A 22,253-nucleotide genomic window follows, 5' to 3' on the forward strand; every position below is an offset into this window, starting at 1 on the left:
AGAGGACTATTGTTGCTTCCTGTGTTAGTTAGCATCGTGTTGCTATAACAAATATCAGAGGCAATCAATTTAGAAAGAGAAAAGGCTTATTTTAGGTCGTGGCTCTGTTCGCTGGCCCTGTTGCCTTTGGGCCTGTGACAGAGAAGCACATCTTGGTGAGAGCCCATGGTGGAGCTAGACCATTCAGGACCAAGAGAAAGAAGGAATTGGGGTCCCACAGTCTCCTTTGAGGACATATCCCTAATGACCCACAGACCTTCCAACAGGTCTCACCTCTTAAGGTCTCACCTCCCAATAACACCGTACTGGTGACCATTCTTTATGAACCTCTGGAGGACTCTTAAGATCCAAATGATGGCATTATCTAAAACCTTCAAATGGCTTCCTATAGTGGCTGAGCTTCTATGACCTCCCTTGGATCTGATCTTGAGCTGTTTCTCGGGTCTTATCTTGTTTCCTCTATATCTATTTGCAATGATTTGACCATAGGGCCTCCTCCCACACCTCGGAAACTTGCCACGCTTCCTCCTGACTCAGGTCCTCCTCTGTGCCCCTTGTGATCATCTGACTTTCACTCAAAGTTACCATCCCTGATGACACAACACAAAGCACTTCTCTTTTTCCTTCAGGTCACCATAGTGACCTATTTTATTCTCCTCCTAGCACTCATCAGTACTTGCAATGATCTCTTACAATATTGTTTCTGTGTTTATTGTTGGTCTTCTGCTCCTTGGTGGTAGGAACCTCACTTTTCCTGCTCACTGCTGTATCTTTGCTACTTGACACTAATAAGTGACCACCCAATACTGGCTGCCCAAATGGCTTGAAATTTGTACAAAAGAAAATTGAAATCAGGGTCATCGCAGGGAAACTCAGGTAGGATCTCCAAATTTCCGTTTATTTTAAGAGTTGCTTATTAAAGCTACTCTCAAAATAGATTCAGTTTTAATTAACAACCAGTCTCTTTAGAATGGCACATACTCTTCAATACCTAAAGATAAGAATAATAGTAAAAACTGACAAACCAGAAATCCCCTTCTCTTTCAAGAAGAGAATGATGGGCATTCAAATTATTACTATTTTTTATTTATATCATTGAAACTCTCTCGAAAACAAACTTGGAGGTACTCATTCTTTTTCTACTGGCTGTTAAGAGGAAGGTGAGGGAGGGCAGGCATTTTTCATTTGTATGCGATCTCTTCCTGTTGTATCAAAGGTCACTGATTTTACACGCTGGTGTTACATCACATATGGTGAAGCATATTTCTCAAATGGTTCTGTTTTATGGGTGGTACAGTTCTGTGGATATATAGTGAGTGGTTATGCAAGTACTATATTTCAGTTGGTATTTATCACGAGTAACCATGTTAACTTTTTTTATGATTGCAGTTCCGAGGACCTCAAGCTACGTTTTAATGCCTACAGGTCTAGGAGACTTCCTTGTGCCCCTTGAAAACTGTATACTAACAAGTGATCTTACAGTTTCAGAGCCTCTTTTTTTCTATCTCAAAAAAGAAGAAAACTGAAAGAAGGATGTGTTGTCATTCCTCACCTTACATACAAGGCAGCAGACATCAGGACATAGAAGTGGCATGAGAGGTGGTCTGAACTGGACATTTAAGTTTCTGCACTTCAGGTTGGTTGATTTTTTTTTTTTTTTCATACCACTGGACACCAGACTCTTTAGGCATCCAGAGCTATGGTTCTGCAAATTGAAGTGATTGTTGTTATCAATCAGAAGCAAAGCAGTGTATCAAGCCGGGGGAAAGAAACTGGTATCACACCTCATCCTTCTCCTTGGATATAATTTTGGATGAGTCACCAAAGCCCTCCCCAACTTGGTCTGATTAGGCTCTTTGGGGATGGAAGTGAGCAATGGGATGAGTGGGGAGCCATTGTCATGGGAACAAAGGAGAGAGAATAGGCTTCTGGAAAAGCAGGAGTGGAAGGTGGTTTTGACTCCACTGGCTCCAGAGAGGCAGACTCTGCTTCTCCCACCTTGATGCCCACTTGCCTCCTTGTCTGTTCAGCAGCATACTTCCCCTCATGAGTGCTCAAATTATGCAGTTCCGAGCAAAATTTTGTTGAAAAAAAAAAAAGGGTTCTCTTGCTAGGGGAAAGATGGCTTGAGCCCATGCCATCCTGTTGCATAATTGCTGCTTGCTCATAGCTCTGGCCCCTCCTCACAGGGCCAGGACTCATCTCCAGCTGCATCAGGAGTGGCAGGAAAATGGAGCAGCAGGGTGGGAAGAGAGACAGGGAGTGGCCGGGATTGTGGCAAACTGGAAACTACGTGTCCCGTCTAAGAGTTAGCCAGTTGTGGTCCCATTGGCCTGCAGCGAGATCCCTGCCAGGACTTCTGGAGTTTTCAAGGCAGACCAAAAACCCCATATTTTTTGTATGAATTTTTCTGCTTTTTTTGAACGTTGGCAAGTCACTCAAAAGAACATTGACAACATGATACTCATCTAACAGTTACTTAACTGGCCCATAGGCAGCCAGTTTGCAAATTTTGGGATCTAGAGTTCAGGGGTAATATCATGACCTTCCCATTTTTGGTCTACATATGCACCCTACTCTGTGTGTGTGTGTGTGTGTGTGTGTGTGTGTGTGCACATCTGGTCACATTCCTGAAATAGAATCTGATTTACCCAGTAAAGGGCCAGGGTGTATCATAAGGACAAATCTGTGGTCTGACACTATTTAAGGATTCTCTTTCAGCAGGAACTTTGAGTGGGCCAACTTCAATTCAGAGGCCGCACGTGGCAGGCTGTGTACTTAATATATTGAATAGAGTCCTAGAATTTCCCCCTCCATAAATGAATGTTAAAACAGAATGATTTATATTGGCTTCCACTAGCAAGACTGCTCCTTAATAAGAAAAGGCAATGCTCCAATAAGATTGAGTTAGAATTGTGGTTAAAAAATGAGTGGTGACAACTATAATGTATTGGCATTGGAGAAGCTCTGATTTATACCAAAATTGTGGCTACTTCTCATTTTAAGAAAACTCTGCTTATAAAAATAGCAACTCTTAGCGTTAGAAAAGACTCTTAACTGCTTTAAGGCTTCCTTCCAGTCTTTGAATACTTTTTCATGATATCTCACCATGCTGACATCCCTTAGATGCTGTGAATATTTCCTGTTATCAGAAAGGCACTTCTTCCCGAGGGAGCCTCTTTCATTGTTGGACAGGCCAGCCGATGAATTTTCTCCTTAGTATACAATGGCATGCCCACCACAGGTAATTAGAACAGGATAAATCTGCTAGATTAATGTATTCAAAGATTCATTCACGTGGTATTTACTGGTGCATACTATGTGCCCTGCACTGGTCTCAGAGCTTGGGAAATGGATGATGAGAATCTACTTTGCAGAGCTGATGGTGGTAGTCTGAAAAAAAGTAAGTGGTGAGGGAGAAAAACTTTAGAAAAAATAATTCATATAAGATGTTACAAAGTGATCAATGCTGTAGAACAAAGAAAAAGTAGAGCAGAGTATGGTGGGTTGGGAGACAGGAATGCATCACATTCCTAGACAGAACCTAAAAGACAATCAGAAATGTGGAAGGATATTCTCAAAACAATCTTTCTGCAGACCAACAGAACTATGGAGCCCTCAGTTTTCAGATCCCAGGGATAATAACAGAAATAATAATACCTCACTATCTTTTGAATTCCAACAGGAATTCTAACGTGCTTTCGTTGTACGAATTCATTAAACCCTCATAATACTCCTAAGAGACAGCTGCTACTGTTACTCCAGGATATTTGTACGAGTAAACTGAGTCATAGCAAAATTAAGTCACTTGACTAACAACCAAAGGTTTCAATGTTGACTCGCATAAGCGTCTACCCTGTTTGCTGTCCCTCCCAAAGTCTGCTTCCCCAGGCCCCTGGAAGGTGCAAGCTCTCCTGCCCTGTATGATCCTGGGATGAGATTTAGGGACTCCTCATTATGCTGGACTTTTTTTTTTTTTTTTTTTTGAGAATTTTTCAGCATTATCTACTATCCCCTGCTCCCACCACCTTACAGCAACCCTAACACATAGGTTCTGAAGGTCACAGTGACCAAAAGGGAATCCAATTTTGTTGAGCTCTGACCAAAAAAGAAACATACATTTTTTTTCAGCAAATGTCACTGTGGTTTCAAAGCCTAAATGTGATATGAGCTGGGGCAGCATTTTAAAAGTATTTCCTGCAGCGCCATAGGGTGAAACTGTGCAAGTCGGTGCGTCCTAACAGCTGCATCAAATTCTTAACACCTGCTAGAAAAAAAAGTTTTGAAAATAATTTTACATTGTTTTAAATTTTCGGATTGGTTGATTGGCTGTGGTTTCAAATTCTGAGGGAGCCTCCTATGCATTAAGCCTTCAGCTGGAAAGAGAATTGAAAGTATTTTTGCAACGCCGATGCAGAGACCTCACTGGAATTAAAGTTTCACAAATGCACTTAAAACAGCTTCTGCAATCAACCTGAGAACTTTTTCTGAAGACAAAGTTCTAAGCTTTCGTCCGCTGTACCGCAGGGTCTCGCTCCTTGAAGGAGCCCCACACTTGTCTTTAGGCTTCTCCGCGGTGGGGAGGAAGGGCAGCGCTTAGCTCCCTTGAGCTGCTTCACCCTCCCTACTGGCTCCTTAAAATCCCAGGAGTTTGGGTTTCCCGAGATTGTTACTGGGTGCAAGCTCTGGGGCCTCCTGTCCTCAGTCCAGTGAGATGCAGCAGGAGGAGGGGATGGGGTGAAGCAAGTTGGGGGGGGCGGTTGGAAAGAGACTAAAGCGATGTACACGGGACAGGAAAAGTGGGAGGAGAAGGTGGAGGAGGTAGAGGAGGCGGAGGTGGGGGAGGAGGAGGAGGAGGGGGAGGAGGCGGCCGTAAACTGAGAGAGGAGGGAAACTTGTCGCCAGCAGGCGCGGAGAGCTCCGCGCGCTCAAAGATCGCGGATTCGCGCCGGAGAGGATCCGAGGCTGGGAGCGTCCGGGAGAGGGCAACGCCGGGCGAAGAGGGAAGGGGAGGAGGTAGAGCCGGGCTCGTCTCTTCCCAGAAAGAAAACTTTCTGCAGAACGCCAGAAACTTGCTCCTAGGCGCGAGGAGTCCGGACAGAGGCGAGCTGCGGGCGTGTGCTGCTCGCGGTAACTCACGCTGCGGACCCCGAGCGAGGGGTGAGTAGGAAGCACTGGGAGGGACGGCATTTTTCTAGAATCCGCAGGATTGGGAAGAAAATCGCCAGGCACTGTCCGGCGGGGACCGAGAGATAGAGGGACTGAGGAAACAATCTTGAGGCCAACAGGTTGGAGACCCCTCGTGGTTAGGGATCCCGCGATCAGTGCTTTAAGAGCGCCGAGGGGTCCAGACTCGCGACCCCTACGGTGTGGGCGGGGATCGGCGAGGCGGCGCAGGGCGTCCCAGGGTTGGCGTGGGCGAGGTTGCGAGATGAGTGGGATTGGGGGGTGGGCTGCATGGTACCCATTGTGGCACCCAGGCGGAACCCGGAGATTTAAAAGAGAGAAAAGAAAACGTTTGTTTGCTGGTTTGTCTCGTTTTCCCTTGGCCCGAGGGGCAATTCTGCAGAGCTACCCACGCTCGAGCTCCAAAACAGCCTTCCCCGGGCCGATCCTGCTCGGGAGGGAGGCGTGGGAGCGGAAGACGGGAGGCAGCCACTTGGTCCCGCGCCCTGGACGCGCTCTATGCAGGCTGCACGAGCGAGGCAGGCGGCGTGAAGGCCTGGAGCGGCCCGGTCAGCCGTAGCTGGGCGCTCTCAGCCCGCCCAGTCCCTTTTTCTTTAGCGCTTTTGCTCCGGTGTTGACCTCGCTCTTCTCTGCGCGCCTACTGTGCACGCTCGGCGAGCTACTGCGCGCAGGGGGCGCTCTGCAGCCGCGTTCGGTGGCTCGGACCTTCCCTTCCCAGCTCTCCTGCCCAGTATTTTCAAAAGGGATTTCCACTGGGGGACAAAATGGGTTGGGTAGTTGCGAACTGTACTTCCAGACTAGGCTCTGGGGTGCCTCCTTAGTTGGCAGTAGGGGCTTCCCCCAATTCAACCCGTCCTCTGCCCTCGATCACATGCCGCCGCCTCTTCCCCCACAGAGGCCAGAGCCGGCGTTGTTTGTCAGCAGTAAAGCAGTGAGTATTTATAGCCGTCACTGCAATCTTGCGGTGTACAAGGTTTCAATTACAGCACAAGACGAAAAACTCATTCGCGGAAGCTCAGCTGCATGTCTGCTCCTGAGACCCATGGTGGCAAAGGTTTGGGCCAGAAGCTCCAGGCATCCCTGGGGCTACTTGCAAAATCAGACCATGCCATCACCAGAGCAGTTCAGTGACAACCACAGTCCCCATAGCTTCCATCCCTCTATCACTTGCAAGATACGAATGAACCTTGCAGGCTGCCCTACTTGACCTCCCTTTGGTGATCTTGACCACCTTAGGTTTGCAGTCGTGACAATGCGTTGTCCTGCCAGCTGCAAAGTGTCATAATGCTGAACTCTAATAAATTGCAGCAAACTGGTTAGGAGGGTAAGTGAAGCTTGCAGAAACTGATTTAGCCACGGTTTTTAATTTAGAGCCCATGAGGTTCCCAGTGCAACTGAGGAAGGTTCCAGTTGTGTGGAACCCAGCAGGTCAGTCTCTCAGGTTGCAGATGGGCTCAGTGAGTTGATTTCTGTAGAAAGTAGCCCTGCACATAAGAGAAGCATAGTCTTCAGATTTTCCATTCCTTGCCATTCTCCTTTGTGTTTCATTGATGCTTCTAACAGCTGGAATCATTAATGTGTGATAGGAAGAAAAGCACTTAAGAAAACGCAGTTAGACTCAGTACAAATTAACGTAGCCTAACTTGTTTTTCAAGGATAATACCTCCCTTCTGTTAAGTCTAGAGAGCCACAGGTGTATATTTATTTCCATGGGTGGGATTTCGGTAATGTTCTGTTTGAGCATTCTGAAAGTGTTCCCCTTATACAGAAAAGGAGGAGGGTGCGAACACCTGTGGAGTCTTAGGATGTCAAGCTTTGAACTGGAATAGTGTCTGATCCTTAGCATACACTGATGGAGGAACTATTCCATACCCATGATAGAGGAGAATGCACTGAGGCTTAGAGAAGGTGTCTTAAGGCCACACTCACAGGCAAGGAGCTCAGAACAGGTTTCAGATCATTACTCCAGTCTTGTGGGATGGGGATGACTTTCCCTTTGGCTCCCCAGTAGTTGATTATATGATCTTATTGTTGATTTCCATGGTGACTTTTAATGTTTCTTTTAGTCATGTCACAAAATAGCACAATTTTGCCTTAAGAAACCTGTTATACTATCTGAAAACCTTATGCCAAGGGTCCAGACTTAAGAGATATAGCCTTGAGTTTGTTCATTTAATGTATGTTCGACATATAAGCCATTTATCTGTAGAAGATTGAGTTCATTAAAGATTCTATAAACTTTACTCCCCCCCGCCAGGATTTCTCTGTCCTAAGGAATTGGGGTTGTGTATGTGTATGTTTCTCCGTGATCATATCTTTCGTCCTGTCCATATACCAGATAAAATATGCAGGCATTTTACTTAAATTGCAGGCTTTCCCCCCTTAATTCTTTTTGCAGGGCTAGACCAATACAGAGTCGATGTGAGAAACAGTATCTAAGACTCTCTAAAATTGTCCCACAGTGTCTGCCATTAAATATTTTTCCTTTGAATTATTTTTGTCTGTATGCAAAATGTAAATACTTAACCAAGGGCATGGCTTACAGATACGATCATTTGTTAACCAGTCAGTGTGAATTAATATCTCTGCTGCTGAAACTTGAGAGCAGAATGTTTTGTACAGGATAACGGGTTTGGAATTTGGGAATAGGAGGAGTGGTACTTTGGTAAGCAGAAGTCCTTGTTTTGTAAAGTTAGAGTCCACACGGGGAGCCAAGGAGGGTGCAGACACAGAGGACAGACAGTAATGATGGGACATCAGAAATGGACCTGAATTAATTTACATTTTGGCAGGGCCAAAGATTTGGCAGGATACAAAATTTATTTGAAACTCTTATGGTTGGACCAGACTGATTTATTGGATAACTTCTGTGAGTCAGGTCCAGCTGTGATGATGATATTTGAGGCTCCCCAAAATATAGGCATGCAGTTACTATTTTCTTTATTTTAAGAAGAGAAAACAGAAGCTCAGAGAAGTTTGTTAATTCCCCAACGTCGCACAGCCTTGGATTTAAGCTTGTCAGTCCTTCCTGTACAACTTGAAGACCTTTCATCCAGAACCCAGGATATCAAGTCCTGAAGAAGATCCTGTGGAAGTTTCTGGATCAGAAGTCAATTTCCAGAGCAATATGGGATGTCTACAGTGAGAGGGTAGGAGGTACTGGAAGAATGGATGGTGATGGGACAATCTGGATAATTGTGACAGTAGGCGTGGTATGTATTCCATGGAAGGAGAGATCATCAAACCCTGGAGATGTGGAGATACAGAGAATGACAGGGGTTGGCCTGGGAAAGAGTGGCTGTCACACTACAGAACAAACTTGGTGATTGACAGGCCGGATGAGGTTCCCAGAGGGGAAAAGTGGGGGTGTGAGTACCCTCACTTCTTGGAATGCCTCTGTTATTCAGTGCCAGCTTATAGCCGTATAAATTAGGGAGCCTGAGAGACCTGTTTCTGTTTTAATTGGACTTGGCTCTTTGAGGTAACAGTCATCCAATCTCCCTCTTTAAATATTCTTTTCTTATGCTTTGCCAGTTTATGGCCTTTGTAGATCAATCCTTGGATTCATTTAGGGGAGAGAGAGAGGAGGAAAAAAAAGCCCAAAGGTTAGTGATTACCTAAATTGGATTAAGTTCTGTCTAGCAGAGTTTAAAGAAATACTGCCTGCTCTCTAATTACCATCAACTAGGAATTTAAACGGACTATTAAATTTAAGCTGACTTTTTTTTTTAACCGTGATACTTCCTGCTGTAACCTAACATATTCTGGAATTTTAGAGGCTTTCATTGTGCTCTTCAAATGTGTAGAGGACATTCTATGCCTGTCCTTCTCCCCTTTAAGATATTACATTTCTATAGCAGGATAAGACATGATATCATTATTTATTGGCTTCATTAAGAAGCAGAAGATAGTGTCCAAGTTCAGCTGGCTGGCACTCCCTGGAGAACCTGGTCAGCTGAGTTAATTCATGAAGGTTGTAGGGAATCAGATCTCTTCTTTTTTTGACTATGGCCCAGGGGAAGACCTGGTAAACATCTGCCCCTCCCACTGTCTAACCTGTTGTAGTTATTTGTCCAACTTACTCTGCATATAATTCTGTTGCATACAATTATGTATTTATTTATGTTCTGTCTCCCTGGACTTTCATTTTTCATCCCTTTTCTCAATTTCGAGGTGTCAGTGTAAGAATCTCTCGCTCGCACACACATCAGTCTTCAAGTTCATTTTTGTTGACTGCCAAACAATAGCAGCACCCCCAATTTTTCTCACCTTCCCTTCCTTTACTTTTGGAGAACTTCCTCTAGTTTTGCTTTCTTCCTCACACTGAGTTCTGTGTTTTGTTGAGAGCATCTCTGTCAAGGCATTTGAGTTCCTTACAACTGAGAAAATGAAAGGGCTTCTTTTGAGTTCCTTTAGTCGTTTATGGAACTGGAGTGTGTATCAGCTGAAGTGGAATCTGGGAGAATAGCTGAAAGACATTGTATCTCTCTTTTTCCCAAGGCCCGAAAGCAAGAAATGCACCCTTGGTTCTTACGTGTGCCTGTATGAGTCTGAACTAAGCTGCTCCAGACCCCATCACAACCTGCTTGTGACCTCAGCCACGTAAATCCTCAGGGCAGACCCTTTTACGCCTGCCATTTGCTTCTAAAGATGCTTTTGGAACTTGTCTCAGCGTCATTCCCCAAATGTCTGCAGGGGAGACCACGTGGACTTTTGCCATCTTTGGTCATGCAGAGCACTCAGCTTCCTCAGTCTGGCTGTACCGAGTATGAGAGCCCTGTGGCTGTTTTCTTTGTAAAGTATCTGGAGACAAAATTAATGGGTAAACACGGTAATCCTCTGTACTGTTTGGGATAATTTTTTAAAAACATTTTTCATAAGCTGAACAATAGATTCTTTTCAGGCCCCATCTTACCTCCCAAAGGTCAATGCCATTTTTTTTCAAAAAGGCAGAGTTGTTGAATGAACCAAAGCTTTGGTCCTGACTGGCGTCAGAGAGCAAATATAGGCCAGAGAAAGCGAGATCTGAAATCTGGTATCCACTCTAACATAAGTAGAGCGCTCTGCAACCTTGACCCTATTTCTCAGCCGCCCTTGGCCTTCCTTGGGTTTTCTGTCTGCAAAGCACTGAGATTGGCCTGCTATGGAGGGGCTTTTTCCTGATGGGCCTGGGAGCCAGGTCCAGAATCAGAGTCCGTGGGTCTGGACCAGGGCCTGAATCTCTGGCCGCAAGTTAGTGTTGACTGTGATGATTTTTAGGCCACAGTGTGAGCGTCACTCACCAGAATCTTGACCAGGGCTGCTCAGCCTCAACTGCACTGAGGTTTTGGGCTGAAGAGTTCTGTGTTGTGAAGCTGTCCTCTGCGCGGTGGGGCATTTAACAACAGCCTAGGCCTCTGCACACTAGATCCCCATAGCACCCTCTGCCCTTTTCCTATACAGTGGGAACAACCAAAACTGGCTTCATACAAGCTGAATGTTTCCTGGGGAGCAGAGGACAAAGTCACCCTAGTTGCATACATTGGTCTAGACAAGTGTTATGAAGCTTAGTTGTGCATCAGAATTTCTGGAGGAAATTTGGTACAAATTTCCATTCCTAACTTCAGGGCTAACGTAATCAGCATCACCAGAGGGAGATCCAGGAATCCATCTAGCCGTCTCCTCTTAGCTGTGGTTTCCCTTTTCTTGGTTTGTGTTGCCCACAATGACCCATGGTTCCAAAAAATTAAATGGGAAATTCCATAAATAAGCAATCTGTACTTTTTACATTGCACAGCCTTCTGAGTAGTGTGATGAACCTTGTGCCATTCTACTCCATCCTACATGGCATGTGATCTTGCCTTTGTCCAGCATATCCATGCTGTATACACTACCTGCCCGTTAGTCACTCAGTGATGAGTGGTTATCACATCAACTGCCAGATCTGTTGAGTAAGGTGGATGAGGACACGATGTCATGTTTTTATTTAACAGAAACTGTAAACAGTTGAAATTGAATCAGCCCCAAGAAAACACTCATGAAAGGGGACTTCCCGAACTGCTTCAGAAAGCAGCAGAAGTGATGGGATAAGTGTGCTCAAAGGGAGTGTGGGAGTATTTTCAGAGGGTTTAATGGTAGTATATCTTTAACTGTAATACATTTTTATTTAAACATTCACTATACTTTTATCACACCTTGTACTGTTATACTTTTTCTGTCATTGTTACTAATCTTCTTGTGTTCAATTTATAAACCAAGTTTTATCTTTGGTGCCTATGTAAGGGAATAATCATAGTACGTAAGGGCTTTAGCCCTATGCAGCATCAGGCCTTCACTGGGGATCTTGGAACAAATCCCCTGTGAATAATAGAGGACACTTTTACTCTTCCATAAAAAGCTGATGGACGTAGCTGGATTATTCTCTTTGACATTCTGGAAAGGTACCAGTCCTAGACTTCAGTTCTGGTGCTAGTTGTAGGGCCTCAGGCAAACTGTTTAAATGCTTTGAACCAGGAAAATATCCCTTCTAAAACAAGGATGATAATAGTGTCATCCACAGGGATGAGCTGAGAAAGAACTCTGGTAACTATAAAATGCTGTGTGGATGGCATCGGTGAATATAATATCACAGGCATCGGAAGGACTTTTTTTTATTGGCTCAATTACTTTATTCTTCCCTGGGCTGTATTCATTTTCCCATAGGCTTAACTCAGCAACCTTCACAACCCCTCTCTTCATCATTCCTTTTGCCCTGCAGTCCAAGCTGCATACATCTTTCTCCACTCAATCTTAACACAAGGGTCTCAAACTAGTAGCCCATGGGCCAGATTTTGGCAGTAGACATATATTGTTTGGCATATATCATGTTTTCAAGGGGCAGAAAAGGATTATTTTCTTCAGTTGTTGAAAGTTGAGAGTGTCGACATAGAAACTCAGGTTTTCAGCTTTTCTTTCAAGAACAAAAGGAAGACAAGACACTCTGCAGTGGACTGCAGTCCCCTACCTGGTCCTCTGAGTTCAGTCGTGTTCTCAATCTTGGCCCTTATGAACATAGTTTGTCATCTCTTTTGGAGGCTTTCTTTTCTTTTTCTTTAATCATGACCAATTAATTACTAGTTCCCTTTCCCCTCATGTTATTGTTCTGAGCAGTTCATTTTTATAGCCAGTGTAGTATATATTTACTAGATATTCATTAAAATGTCTATGTCCTAGCCTTGTCTCTTAGAAGATCTTGCATACTCCTTAATTTTTTAAAGCTCTTATAAAAGCTTGTTCTTTCCTCTCTTTTCTAATCCTCCATGCCCATGTTCTTTAGAGTGGTGAGCAAGGAGACGGGGAACCCACATTTTCAGGTTGACCTTTCATCAGTGCTGCCTTGTAGTTTTAGAATGTGCCTCAGTCTTTAGTTACAGCGTTCAGTGTGGAGCTGCATTTATAATATTCTTTTAGCTCTTTCCAGCTACAGCCTAAGCAGTCTGGGAGCAGATACTTTATTTTTCTTTGTCCTTGTGGCTTCCTCCACACAGATCTTGGCACCCATCAGACTTCCAAGTGTTTGGTTGAGTTAAATGAACTTGAATTGGACTCATGCCCTTCATGAAATGACCAGGTTGGAATGCTCTATTCAACTTATTTTATCTGTGGTTACACTACCTACACTTCCTTTCCTCCTTTGCCTGTGAAAAAGCATTTCATCTTATCCTTCAATGCGAGAGGGGAGCTAATTTTTTAGCAAATAGCACATTTTAACCGAGAGCATATATTCCCACCTTTGAAGCTCTTATTGGCTTTCAACCGCTGTCTCATCCTGCAGGGTTTAAATATGTTACGCGTCAGAGGTATAATTGCTCCTGTAATGGTCAGTCTCAGCTACTGCGTGTGTCTAGACTTTCTGGCTTATCATTGGGTTGGCACTGCAGAATCACTTTGGATGGCATTTACGGGCCACACCTGAACAATCTGTGCTCCAAGGAACTTGATATTTAAAGTGGATTAGCAATGAGTAAATAAGGTGTGCGGTATTTCCCACAATTTGGCTTCACTTGTGCCAAAGAAGGGGATTTTTCTGATGATTACACAGTGGTTTGCAGGCGCAAGTTGTGATGTGATGATATAATTGCTCCTAGGTGGAACTAAATTGTCGGTGTCTTGCGGACATATAGTGAACACTGTTGAGCAGAGATAAACCCTTGAACTTGCATCCTGTTTGCGCTGATATTTACTGTTGCCCAAATTTGGATGCCCAGACCCTTCTATCTGTGTTCGGTTTCCAGGGCAGCTCTGAGGAAGTTGTCTCCTGCTTCCTGCTGAGCCTTTTCCGTGGTCCAAACTTGACCCCTAACATTTTTTCCTTTGTACCAGTCAGTGTGTGTCCCCTGGCTGCCTTTTGTTTTTTAAGAGCTGTGAAGGTTGGCCCTTAATCCAAATAAACTGTTCTGCTATGCAGGTTGCACCACTGTTCCGCTGTGCTTCAAGATTCCACCACCAGTCGACAGAGCCAGGATCCTTTGCCTGGCACCCAGGTTCATACTCAGGGTAATGTTTAGGTAGACCCTCATTCTGACAGTAGTGAATAGAAAGTTTCTGATCTCTCAGAAGTGAGAAACTTGTTCTTACAAACTTGGATACCACTTTTCATACCATTATTTGTAAATATTGATCTGAGGATGCAGCTTCGTGGTGGAGAACATGAAGATCTAGATTCCAGTTCAATCCCCATGTTTAATATATACATATCATCTATTTATTCTTTTTGTGCTTTCTATATGCCCAGCCTAGGATACCGTGGTGAGAAAGTACAGCAGGGCTTTTGCCTCTAAGGCACTGCTATTCTCCCAGCCTGTCAGAGACTGACCAAGTAAACAAGCTCGATGACTTCAGCTTGCACAAGTAAAGTCTTGAGTGTGCCCTAAAACAAAAATAAAATAGGCTGAGGTATGGGTCAGCATGAAGAGCTAGGCTCAATCCACATTACTGGAAAAAAAAAAAAAAAAAAAAAAAAGAAAAATTTGCTTTCTGTGGAGGGCGATGGGTTGCCCTTGTGAGGTAAGAAGCTGTTGATGCTCATGAAGGGCAGTGTGCAGGCTCCTGGTTCCCAGCTTGGCAGACACAAGCGCTGTCTGAAGCTGGGGGCCTGGAGCTGAGGCTTGGAGTCAGGCAGCATTGGAGCCTTTGCTCTTCTTCTTTCTAGCTTCATGCTTTGGGGCAAACAAATCCTTATGCTTAGATTTCTTCATCTGCGAAATGGGAATAATGAAACCCACTTCATTGGTTTGCCATGGAAATTAATTAAGGCAGTAAATGTCGACCAAGGCCTGGCACAGAGGCCTGTCCGTTATGACCAGCCTCTGGTGACAGTTAGTATGTTTCTCATTAGCCATGCTAAGCAATGGATTTATAGAAGTAGTCCTATCCCTCTGGGAATCCTATATCTGACTTGGTTTCTACACAGTGGGCTGGTGGCAGGGGTGGAATCCAGATCTGCACCACTGGTGTACTAGCGTGGCGTATATTTCTGTTGGCGCTCCCTTGGGTGCTGCTGGTTTCCTCTGACTCTTTGAAGAGTGAATCTGGGGACACATATAATACAAGGGGCTGGTCATCCCACAGAGAGATCAATGATAGGGCGAGGGTGATAGAGGTCAGGGAGCTTTTTGTTAGGGGTAAGTCAGGTAGATGGCGTAGGTGGGAGTTACAGCAAGGGCGGAGGGCTGGCCCTGGGTTTGCACCCCTTTAGTGTCTGAGCCCCACCCTATATCAGAGGAGCCCAGTGTGTGCAGCTCCCAGGGTAGGGTTTTCAAGTTTAGCTGGTGTCGCTGCAGATGATCCTGGCCAAACTGATAAGTCAACAGACCTGGGCAGTGAAGTGACTCACCCAGGACCGCAGCGGCTGGTAAGGACGAGCTGATGTGACACCTAGCATAGGCTCTGGGTAAAAGGTCTGAGAGGCTGGGGAGCCTTAGCTTCAACAAATAAACCAGTGGTCACAAGCCTGCCAGTCGGGTCAGTGCATTAATTGTAACACATACACATTAGGTGATTGGAGGGATTTTGAAAAATCTGGGCTTAGGTTTTTCACTGGGAAAAATCAGATCTATAGCACTTTTCCTGAGATGTCAAAAAAGCCAGATTGAGTCCAGTAGCAGCTGTTTCCTTGAGCCTGAGTGTGTATTGCCTAGTAAGGCAAGCTTCAGCTGCTTACCTGCTATGCTGGTCAAACCCAGCCTATTTGGCCTGCTTGTGATGTATGTTATAATAATAAAATAAAATAAAAGCATAAATTAAAATAAAATAGAAGCATAAAATAAAATATAAATTTAAAAAAAGGGAAAGACATTGATTCTTTCTTTTACTTTCCTGCCAGTGTTTATTTTCTGGCCTGCGTATCACAACACAAGACAGCCTCCGTTGTGGAGTCAGTGTTGAATACATAAATTTGCACTAAACGAATAAATGAAGTGTAATTGATAATACTGACTTGAGATCAGAAACCAAGTTCAAATCCTGACCACCTCCTGAGTTCTGAGTGACTCTGAACAAATCATATCATCTGTTTCTTTCTTTTTTTTAAGAAGGAGAAGGTGAGAGAAGAGCCACTGTGGTTTTTATATAAATTTAAGCAGTGCATGCTTTACATTTCATTATTCAGAAAGTACAAAAAGGCTTGCAGAGAAGTCATGGCAATCCTATCCCTTCTACCCTCTTCTGGCTTAGGGAAAACCCATGGTACCGATATGTGGTTTGTCTTTCTAAAGATGCTTTATGTGCATGCAGTGAAATATGCAAAGGTTGAAATTTATCCATTTTCTGCAGATGGAAACATACAATTTGCACAACTCTTTGCTCAGTGCATCCCCTGGAAAGCACCCTGGGTGGTGCATAAGAGCATTCTTGTGCTTTAGAGCTGCATAGTGTTCCCACTTGTAGGCTCTCATGAGGCACTAGCCCTCTGCTGGGGAAGGTTTGGGTTATTTCCAACCCACAGCTTGTGTAAAGAAGGCTGGAATAAAAATCTTACTTCCACAAATCACTTGACATGCTGGAGTAAAATTCCTAGAAGTAGAATCCCTTGGTCAGAAGGGATGACCTTTGTCCTCTGGGTAACTCCATTTTGGTCCAGTTCTCTCTGTGACATTCACCCTACTCCGCTCTCTCTCCAGCAGTGTGTACAAGTGCCCATGTCCCTTTCACCTGGTCGCATGCCAGTTTTTGGAGCCAGAGAGGGCTTTATGAAGAACATAGTGCAACTTTTTAGGTTTCTTTTCTGAGTCTTGCCTTGTTCTAAGTTATCCTGTTTTTATCCCTGAGATAACCATTTTAGCACTGAGATAACCATTACACTCATTTGGCAGGCAAGGAAAGGAAAGGAAAATTTAGAGCCTGTGAGTAAATTGCCCAGGTGCCCAGTTAGTGAATTGTAGAGGTACGATTTGATCCAGAGTTGGTCACATTTTAACACCATGATGTTCACAGGTGCAGACGCTGTGTGGGTCTTCTGGCATTGCTATTCTGAGCTGCCACTTGTGTGGATTCCTGAGTATCCCAGCAAAGGCTGGCTCATTCCCTCCTTCAGCAGATACCTGTGGCACACTTGCTACCCTGAGTACTACAGTGAGGCCCAGGACTGTCCCTGAAACAGCAGAGATGGGATGCCTGCCCTTATGGGCCTTGCAAGATTTACAACAAATCATTTGGCAGTTGTTTGTTGAAGTAGTCTGTGATGACTATTGGGAGGTAGGGAGGTATTCACTAGGTGATAGGAACCATCAAGAGATGAAGAGAAAAGGAGGACTCCCATGGGCGAGTGAAAGATGGATGATAAAGGAGACGTGGGTTTGGGCCTGGAGAATGAGATGAAAAATACTTTATGCAGAGAGCATAGCATGTGTAAAGGTCCTGAGGCAAGGAAAAGTAGGTAATGGTGGAAGAAATAATGGCCGATGAAGGAGAGAGGTGAGGGAGTGAGGATGGAGCTTGGAGGTTTAGTCTAAGTGTGGCAGGGCATCCTTGAAACCGTCGAAGTGACAGAGTGACATGAATGTTGTGAGCCTTGGATTGCTGGGTTCTTATTCTAGCATCCTATCTCACAAAGTTGTGAGACTTTAGACAAATTAATCACTTGAGGAACAGTAACAGTGCCCAGCTCCTGGTGGTGGTGAGGCTCAGACACAGGCAGTATCATGAAGCTGTATGAAATACAATTTTTCACCTAGTAAACTTGAACGCACAGCTCATAAACGCGTCTCCCCCAAATGCGGTGCACGCTGCTATTTTCCATTCTGTTTCATTACAGGTCACCGCGTCTGAGTCCTTTTGAAAACACTGAGGTGATACATGGCAAGTGTCTGCTGCCCCCCTGGAGCTCAGTAAGCAGTGTCTTTCTCGTCGTTGCCGTGGGCACTGGAAACTCACTTTGGTTGCAGTGAGATGGACGATGGGCCAGTTGAGTTAAGTGACCAGTTGATGTCTGCATCCTGATGGTGTGGAAGGACCCTGCTCTTCACTCCCGTGCCCAGGCGTGGGAAGGTGCTCCGTGCTGGACTCTGCCTGCAGGTGCACCAGCAGGGTATGTAAAAGTGGACCATCCCCTCACTCCTCGGGCACCTGGCTTCTCCTTCTGTTCCAGGAGGTCACACCAGGCCATGTGGCTCCGTGTTCTTTGACTTGATTATTTACTCTCAGAATGGTTTTTCCTGGAAGCCTCAGTCATTAGAAGTCAACCACATCTTTATTTTAACCTGTTGTGCCATCGTTCTACTTCCCTTTTCGGAGTCAAAGGCCTGCACCTTAGTGGAATTCATTTGCATTTTCCACTACATGCTCTGTCTTCTGCCCTGGACCTACCAGACGGAGCTGTGCCCTGGTCCTCGGGCCCTGTCTCAGGTAGCTTGTGAGGAGAAAGCGAGACAACATGTTGTTTTTTTCTCTGAGAAGCACATCCTGGATCTGGGTGTGGAGGTTTCAAAGAAACCCATGTGAGGTGAATCTCAACAGCCAGGCAGAGAGGTGACTCAGGGACCCTGTGACTTCCCAGCATGCTTTGTGGACTCAGGACCATGGCTGTCTAAGGAAGCAAAGCAAACCTTTCTGCTCCAAAAACTTAGTCATTGAAATCACTCTTGAAGGATGGTGTGAGTGGCCCTGGTCTTTCAAAAGAGCAATATTGGCCAACACTGTCATTTCTTTAACTCAGAGATAAAAGGCCTAGGACTTTTTCTGATGATCATGATGATGGCGGTGGTGGTGGTGGTGCTTATGGGCTGAATTATGTCCCCCCCAAAAACATTAATGTCTTGAAGGCTTCACCCTTGTACCTTAGAAGGTGATAGTGTTTGAAGATGAAGCCTTTAAAGAGGTGACTAAGGGAAAACGAGGTCATTAGGGTGGACGGCACTCCAATCCGACTGGTGTCTTCATAATAAGAGGCCCTGTGCAGGGACACCAAGGCTGTGAGTGCCTAGAGGGTGACACAGGGAGAAGATGGCCATCTGTAAACCAAGGAGAGAGGCAACAGAAAACAGCAACCCTATTGATACCTTGACCTTGGCTTTTCAGCCTTGAGAACTGCAAGAAAATCCATTTCTGTGGTGTGAGCCACCCAGTTTGTGGCATTTTGTTACACTGGCCCCCACAGAGGAATTCCATGGTGGCAGTGTTGGCAGTGATGCATATGAACAATAGGAGGCATCTGAATCACCTCATTCAACCCTTGGGTCCATCCTTAGTCACCTGTCCAGTAGTGACACCAGACCGGCTCTGGTGTTTTTGTCCTGACCTTTATTGTCCCTGGTGTGGCAACCTGGAGAGTTCCAGGGACCTTGCCAGCACCTTAAAGCCAATCTTTCTGGTTGTTCCAACAGCACTCCCTGTGAACTTTTCAGATACAGAAACTGCAGTTCAGAGTGGTCCACAGCCAGGCACTGAGTATATTCGTTTGTGGTGGTTGCTTTCCCAAGTTACCATGACCTTTGTGGTTTACAATAACAGAAATTGATTCTTTCATAGTTCCAGAGACCCAAAGGCTACCACCAAGGAGTTTCAGGGCTGTGGTCCTTTTGGAAATGCTGGGGAACTCTTTCTTTCCTCTTCTGATGGCTGCTGGCATTCCTTGGCTTGTGGTTGCAGCACTCTCATTTCTGTCTTCACATCACCTTCTCCTAAATGTCTCGTTCTCTCTGTCTCTAAGCTCCTCTGCATCCCGTTTGAGAAGGGGCAGCAATTGCCTCTGTGGGCCCACTGGACAATCCAGGATAAGCATCTTTCCTTAAGATGTGCACTTCACTGTATCTTGTCCCACTTCACATGGTATTCACAGTTCTGAGATTAAGAAGTGCAAGTATTTTTTTTTCCTGCTGACCACAGTAAGTGAATGGCAGAGTGAGCCTTGATGTCTGATCTGCTCTGTCTCCAAAGCCTTGAGTGACAGCCTTGTCCACTGTGCCTCTCAGTGCCCTTCTTGCTGTGCTGTTTCTGGCTGCAGCTCAGGCTGGAGCTGGAGTCCCAGGGTGAACAGCTCAGAGCTGCTGGGCCCTTTGACACAGCAGTTCCACCTTTGAGACACACCCTGCAAAATCTGTCACATGGTCCCTGAGAGTCACTTTGCAGTAACAAACAGCCAGAAGCTTACTGAATGAATATCAACCCACAGGAGACTGGATAAATAAGTGTGATATCACCTAAGCTGCCATCCCGAATAATAAAGTAGACCCATGCAAAGTGACAGGGGAAGAGAGGTAGGATGTGTTATTAACAGGAAAGAAAAAGTGACTCATTCTTTCTGAAATATTATATGGTCTTGTGCGTGGTTATTAAAAAATAAAATTAAATTCAGTTCTACAGTTGCACTAGCCACATGCCATGTGTTTGGCAGCCATATGGAGATAGTGGCTATGGCCCTGGGTGGCAGAGATACAGAACATTCTTGTCATCTCAGAAAGGTCTTGATCCGGTGTCCCTGCACTGCTAAGTGACCAGAAGGGACGCTTTTGTTTTGTGTTACAGATTTAGGTAAATTGTTTTTTCTTTTTTATGGTATTGGGGATTTATCCCAGGACTTTCACAGTTGTTAATCTTTAAACTTTTTTTTTTTTTTAATTCTGAGATAAGATTTAGTGATAAATCACTAAATTGCCCAAGTTGGTCTAAAAGTTGCAGTCCTGCTGCCTCAGCCTTCTAGAATTCTGGGATTGTAAGTGTGCATCACCATATATTAAGCTTGCAGTTTGTAAAAGTAGTAAATAAGAGTGTATGCTATTATCCAAAAGGTAGGAACCCACAGGGTTTCTGAGGTGGCATTCTGTTCTTTAAGGTGGTAGTAGTTTATTACTATTATTTAAAATATGAATCTATGTACTCTTCAAGTATTCTTCATAATGAAAATATCTTGAAATATACAACAAGGAAAAAAAAATACAAAAGGCTCCCATAGCTGGGCTTATAGCTGCAGCCTGGCCCTCTAGGTCTGGGCGCCTGATTTCAGCTCTCAGCTTCAGTGAAATCACCTCGACTCTGCTCTTGGGGCCTGAGTTTCCTCATTCATGACTGGGTCCAGCTTTGCCTACCTGATAAAGTTGGGGTTTGATTTAGAAGCACATGGTGTGTGGAACTGGGGAACACACTGCACAGACAAAAGAGGTCAGTAAATAAGTCAAGAGTTATCAGAGTCTGGAGAAGACAAGACCTGAGGATGTGCCACTGCAGGCCCTGGAAGCCTTGCCTGCTCCTGATCTAGGCTTTTCAGATGCTGTGAGGTCCCCAGAAGCAGAGGGAAGGGTTGCTATTTCCCCAGTGTGACCATGCTTGGTGGTTTAGAAACAACAGTGTTGTTTTATTTATTTAGCTGGTGCTTAAGCAGCACTTGCTGTTTGCCAGGTACTGTCCCAGGTTGTCTTGCAACCCTGAGGTCATCAAAGCTACTCTCATGGGGAAGAAAATCAAGCCTCAGAGGTCAAATCACCCGCCCAAGAGCACATGGCTAGTAAGGGGTGGTTGTCTCACCAAGGCAGTCATTTTGAGTGCTTTCTCGCTGTCCTCCTGTCCCCATGAAATAGGACACGAGGATTTTTTGAGAGGATTGTTTACCTCAGGGACATGAGGTTTAGATTCAATATGAAGTCTCAAGATGGATCCTCCTGACTGACTTGTAAGTGGTGATTTCCTTTACGGTTGAGTTTGATAGCATAGCGCAGTGAGGAAAGGTTTGGGGAATTAGGCTGATCTTGGCACCAGCCTGTTTATGACTTACCAGTTACTAGCTGTGTGACCTGGAGCATGTCTCCTGGCTTCTGTGCTCTCCCAGTGATGCCTTAGTAATTCTCATCTTTTCCTTCACCTTTGTCTCAAGCAGAGAGCCTAGAACTGAGCCCAGAGATAAACAGAAGGGCCTCGTGCAGCTGGAGGGTTTTCTCGATCAGGCATCAGGGAACCTGAGTCCCAGCCAGTGGTGACCTTCTCCCTCTCTGGACATCTTGCACAAGACATCATCTGCCTTGGCATCTCTGATTTGTCCCATTTCGGTCAGGCCAAGCCGCTGCCCAAAGGGCCAGCTGTGTAGCAGGGAGATGCAGGGAGGGCCAGCCTTTCCCTGTGGGCCCCTCTTGCCAGCCTCCTGTGGCTTCCTCCCATGGTGCTCTGGGGCAGCCTCTTGGCTGTGTTCCCAAGCAGGAACCGTGGGGACAACCTGGCAGGATCTGAGAGGGGCAGAGTTTCGGGGATGGAAAAATGAGTCAGAGGAAGCTCCTTGCTGGGAGTGTGACTGGACACTGGGCCTGGCAGCTGCGGTCTGCATCTTCTGGCGGCACATGAGCCTTGCTTGAGAGCAGCTGCGATGTGGACGGGGAGGCCGTGTGCTTTGCTGGACACTGAGATGGCCCGGATCCTGAGGCCCGAGAGTGCTGGCTGAGCCATGGAGTGGACAGGAGCCCTGAGTCCTACAGCCTGTTTGGGCAGGACGGTGAGGATGAACAGTCCTCTCTTCTGTTTCCTTTCCTTCCCTGCCTAAACGCTGTGGGGTGGGAGGCAGTGCCACTACCCTAAGTTTAAGATCCTCATAAAAGCAGTTAATATCCTGGAATGACACAGCAGAGCTG

At 45.3% G+C, this 22,253-nt stretch overlaps 1 protein-coding gene across 4 annotated transcripts in view; it reads left to right on the forward strand.

Annotated features, from left to right (window-relative positions):
• The first annotated feature begins 1,613 nt into the window (after positions 1 to 1,613).
• Prr5l (proline rich 5 like) overlaps positions 1,614 to 22,253 on the forward strand; it is a 77,862-nt gene continuing 57,222 nt past the window's right edge. The window contains exons 1-2 of one of the 4 annotated variants that reach the window (XM_063227782.1): positions 1,614 to 1,636; positions 17,459 to 17,731. The gene's annotated coding sequence lies outside the window, so the exon portion shown is untranslated. Of the gene's footprint in view, positions 1,637 to 4,869; positions 5,161 to 17,458; positions 17,732 to 21,867; positions 22,118 to 22,253 lie in introns of those variants that run through there. The other 3 variants (XM_063227784.1, XM_063227781.1, XM_063227783.1) reach the window with 3 other exon arrangements.

This window comes from Cavia porcellus, unplaced genomic scaffold, assembly GCF_034190915.1.
Source record: "Cavia porcellus strain 051 isolate PalLab524CR breed Dunkin Hartley unplaced genomic scaffold, mCavPor4.1 scaffold_17, whole genome shotgun sequence".
Lineage (NCBI taxonomy): Eukaryota > Metazoa > Chordata > Mammalia > Rodentia > Caviidae > Cavia > Cavia porcellus.